The following is a 5,196-nucleotide window of genomic DNA, read 5'->3' as shown; positions in this document are numbered from 1 at the left end:
TTAATATAATAACTTATCTTCCTTTGGGTAGATACCCAGTAGTGGGCTTGCTAGATTGAATGGCAATTCTATTTTTAGCTCTTTGAGAAATCACCATACTGCTTTCCTTAGAGACTGTACAAATTTACATTCCCACCAACAGTGTATAAATGTTCCCTTTTCTCCCCATCCTCACCAACATCTGTTATTTGTTGACTTTTTAATAATAGCCATTCTGACTAGCGTCAGATGGTATCTCATAGTTTTAATTTGTGTTTCTCTGATAATTAGTGATGCTGGGCTTTTTCATATACATGTTAGCCACTTGTATATCTTCTTTTGTAAAAGGTCTGCTCACATTTTAATGGTTTTTTTTTCTTGTTGAATTGTCAAAGTTCCTTGTAGATATGGATATTAGTCCTTTGTCAAATGCATGGTTTGCAAATATTTTCTCCCATTCTTTAGATTGTCTGTTCACTCTGATAATTATTTCTTTTGCTTGGTTTAGCTATTTGGCTTAATTAAATCCCACTTGTCTATTTTTCTTATGGTTTCATTTGCTTTTGGGGTCTTAGTTATGAATTATTTGCCTAAGCCAATGTTCAGAAGAGTTTTTCCTAGATTTTCTTCTAGAGTTTTCATAGTTTCATGTTGTACATTTAATCCATCTTGGTTAATTTTTGTATATGTTGAGCGATAGGAGTCCAGTTTTAGTCTTCTGCCTGTGGCAATCTAACTTTTCCAGCACCATTTATTGAATAGGGTGTCCCTTCCCTACTGTATGTTTTTGTCAACTTTGTCAAAGATGAGTTGGCTGAGGGAATGTGGTTTTATTTCTGAGTTATCCATTCTGTTCCACTGATCAATGTATCTATTTTTATATCAGTACCATACTGTTTTTGTTACTATAGCATTGTATTATAATTTGAAGTCATGTAATATGATGCCTCCAGCTTTGTTCTTGTTGCTTAGGATTGCTCTGGCTGTGCAGACTATGTTTTGGTCCCATATGCATTTTTGAGTAATTTTTTCCAATTCTGTGAAAAATGACATTGGTATTTTGATAGGAATTGCACCGAATCTGTAGATTTCTATAGGAAATATGATCACTGTAACAATATTGATTCTTTCAATTCAGGAACATGGAATATTTTTCCACTTGTTTGTTTATGTCATCTACAATTTCTTTCATCAGTGTTTTATAGTTTTCCTTGTAGAGATCTTTCACCCTTTTGGTTAAATGTATTCCTAGGTATTTTAGTTTTTTGTAGCCATTGTAAATGGAATTGACTTCTTAATTTGGTTATCCACTTGATTTTTATTAGTGTCTACAAATGCTATGGATTTTTGTAGGTTGATTTTGTATCCTAAAACTTTACTAAGTTCATTAATCAAATCAAGGATTTTTTTGAACGAGCCCTTAGGGTTTTCTAGGCATAAGATTCTACTTTGGGAAATTCTAAAATTCAAATGGGCTGGTATAAATTGTAAGAAAAAAAGGAGGCACAAAGAGGGAGCTTTAGATTAAAAGTGACTGAAACATATAAATTTTAATATGGGCCTGATTAAACTATAATATTTAATGATGCAAATATTATATTATAAATATAATATTTATATTAAATAATATTATATTAAATAATATATTATAAATATAATATATTATATTAAATATATTAGTATAAATAAATTTATTTTATTATTATTATATTAATTATTACATTATTATATTATATATAATATTTATAATTATTATATTAATTATTAAAATTAATATGAATAAATAAATTATTAAATATATTATTAAATAAAAATATTATATTAAATAATATTATATTATAAATATAATATTTATATTAAATAATATTATATTATAAATATAATATTTATATTAAATAATATTATATTATAAATATAATATTTATATTAAATAATATTATATTATAAATATAATATTTATATTAAATAATATTATATTATAAATATAATATTTATATTAAATAATATTATATTATAAATATAATATTTATATTAAATAATATTATATTATAAATATAATATTTATATTAAATAATATTATATTATAAATATAATATTTATATTAAATAATATTATATTATAAATATAATATTTATATTAAATAATATTATATTATAAATATAATATTTATATTAAATATTATAATATTTAATAAAGGTGATAAAAGCTTTAAAAATGTAAGCAAGTGATCACTTTATAAAATTTAAGATAGTTGTCATTTTTTAAGGGAAAGAGAGTGCTGTAATTGGGATGGAGCACATGTAAGGGCTTCTGGGGTGGCTGGTAAACTTGAATTTCTTGACTCATGTTGGTCACAAGGATGTTCACCTTAAAGTAATTCAATAAGCTATTAAAAATAAGATTTGAAAACAAAAGTTTATATCATCAGCAAACAGAGAAAATTTGCCATTATTTTTTCCAATTTGGATACTTTTTATTTCTTTCTCTTGCCTGATTGTGTTGGCTAGGACTTCCAGTGCCATGTTGAATAGGGGGGTGAAAGTAGGCATCCTTACCTTGTTCCAGTTCTTAGTAAGGATGCTTTCAACCTTTCCCTCTTCAGTGTGATATGTGGTGTTTGCTGTGGGTTTTCATATACAGCTTTCATTACTTTGAGCTATTTTCCTCCTATGCCTGGTTTGTTGAGGATATATATTATGAAGGGATGTTGAATTTTATCAAATGTTTTTTGGCACCCATTGAAATGCTTATGTGATTTTTGTCTTGAATTCTATTTAAGTCATGAATGACAATTATTGATTTCCATATGTTAAGCATTGTTCATCTCTGGAATAAAATCCACTTGGTTGTTGTGTATTATCTTTTTAATGTGCTGTTGGATTCAGTTTGCTAGTCTTTTGTTGAAGATTTTTGTGTCTAGCTTCATGAGGGATATTGGTCTGTAGTTTTGTTGTTTTTGTTGCATCCTGGCCTGACTTTGGTATCAGGGTGATACTGGAATCATAAAATGAATTAGGGATATTCCTCTTCCTCATATTTTTAGCACAGTTTCCATAGGATTGGTACCAGTTATTCTTCATATGTCAGGTTGAATTTGGCTGTGGTTCCAAAAAATGGCCCTGTACCATTTTTTGCTGGAAGATTCTTTATGACTGATTCAATCTCACTAGATATTATTAGTCTGTTAAGGATTCATATTTCTTCCTAGCTTTATCTTGTAAGGTTGTATGTTTCCGGGACTTATCCATTTCCTCTAGGTTTTCTAGTTTGTGAGCATAGAGATGTTCTTTGATTGTCTTTTGTATTTCTGTGATATGAGTGGCAATGTCTCATTTTACATTTCTGATTGTGCCAATTTGAATCTTCTCTATCCTTTTCTTGGTTAGCCTATCAATTTTGTTTACCTTTACAAACAACCAATTTCTCATTTTGTTGACCCTTGGTTTATTAGTCTGTTATCTCATTGCTCTAAAGGAATACCTAAGACTGAGTAATTTACAAATAAAATAGTTTTAATTGGCTCATAGTTCTGTCGGCTGTACAGGAAACATGGCGGCATCTGCTTCTGGAGAGGCCTCAGGGAGCTTTTACTCATGGCATTAGGCAAAGCAGGAACTGGCATCTTGCATGGCAGGAACAGGACCGAGAGAGAGGAGGGAGGTGCTACGCACTTTTTAATGACCAGATCTCATGAGAATATGCCCACTATTATGAGAACAGCACCAAAGGGGAAATCTGCCCCCATGATCTGATCACCTCCCACCAGACCCCACCTCCAACATTGGGATTACAATTTGACATGAGATTCAGGCAGGGACACAGATCCAAACCATAACACCTCACCTCTAGCCCTTCCCAAATCTCATGTCCTTCTACATTGTGAAATACAATTATGCCTTCCCAACAGTCCCCCAAAGTCTTAACATACTCCAGCATTAACTCAAAAATCCACAGGTCAAAGTCTCATCTGAGATAAAGCTAGTCCTTTCCACTTATAAGCCTATAAAATAAAATAAAATAAATGTTAGTTACTACCAAGATGCAATGTCATTGGGCAAATATTCCCATTCCAAAAGGGAGAAATTGGTCAAAAGAAAGGGGCTACAGGCTCCATGCACATTTGAAACTCAGCAGCAAAGTCATTAAATCTTAAAATTCCAAAATAATCTCCTTTGACTCCATGTCTCACATCCAGGGCATCCTGGTGCAAGAGGTAGACTCCCAAAGCCTTGGGCAGTTCTACCCTTGGAGCTTCCTGGGATTCGGTCCCCACAGCTGCTTTCACAGGCTGGTTTTGAGTGCCTATGGCATTTCCAGGTACAGGGTGCAAGCTGTTGGTGGATGTACCATTCTGGAGTGTGGAGGACAGTGGTCCTCTTCTCACAGCCCACTAGGCAGTGCCCCACCGGGGACTTTGTGGGGAGGTAGCTTCAACCCCACATACATTTTTCCTCCACACTCCCCTAGCATAGGTTCTCCATGAAGGCTCTGCCCCTGCAGCAAGCTTCTCCCTGGACATCCAAGCTTTTCCATACATCCTCTGAAATCTAGGCGGAGGCTCCCAAGCCTTATCTCTTGCACTCTGTGCACCCACAGGCTTAACACCACGTGGAAGCTGTCAAGGCTTATGGCAGACACCCTATGAAGCAGCAGCTAGAGGTGTACCTGGGCCCCTTTGAGTCATAGCTGGAGCTGGAGCAGCTGCGACACAGGGAGCAGTGTCCCAAGGCTGCACAGGATGGTGGGACCCTGGGCCTGGCCCACAAAACCATTCAGTACTCTTGGGCTTCCAGGTTTGTGATGAGAGAGGCTGCCATGAAGGTCTCTGAATTGCCTTCAAGGCCTTTTCCCCATTGTCTTGGATATCAGTACTTGGCTCCTCTTTACCTATGCAAATTCCCACAGCCTCCTTGAATTCCTGTCCTGAAAGTGGGCTTTTCTTTTCTGCAACACGGCCAGGCTGCCAATTTTTCTAACTTTTATGCTCTGCTTCCCTTTTAAATGTAAGTTCAAGTTTTAGATCGTTTATTTGCTCACACATATGAACATAGGTTGTTAGTAGCAGCCAGGCCATACCTTGAATGCTTTGCTGCTTACAGATTTATTCTAACAGATACCCTAAATCATCATTCTCAAGTTCAAAGTTCCACAGAGCCCTAGGGCAAAGGCACAATGCCTCCAAATTCTTTGCTAAAACATAACAAAAGTGACTTTTTT

The sequence above is a fragment of the Pongo abelii genome, chromosome X (genome assembly GCF_028885655.2).
Source record: "Pongo abelii isolate AG06213 chromosome X, NHGRI_mPonAbe1-v2.0_pri, whole genome shotgun sequence".
Lineage (NCBI taxonomy): Eukaryota > Metazoa > Chordata > Mammalia > Primates > Hominidae > Pongo > Pongo abelii.
This window is presented reverse-complemented; position numbering follows the sequence as displayed.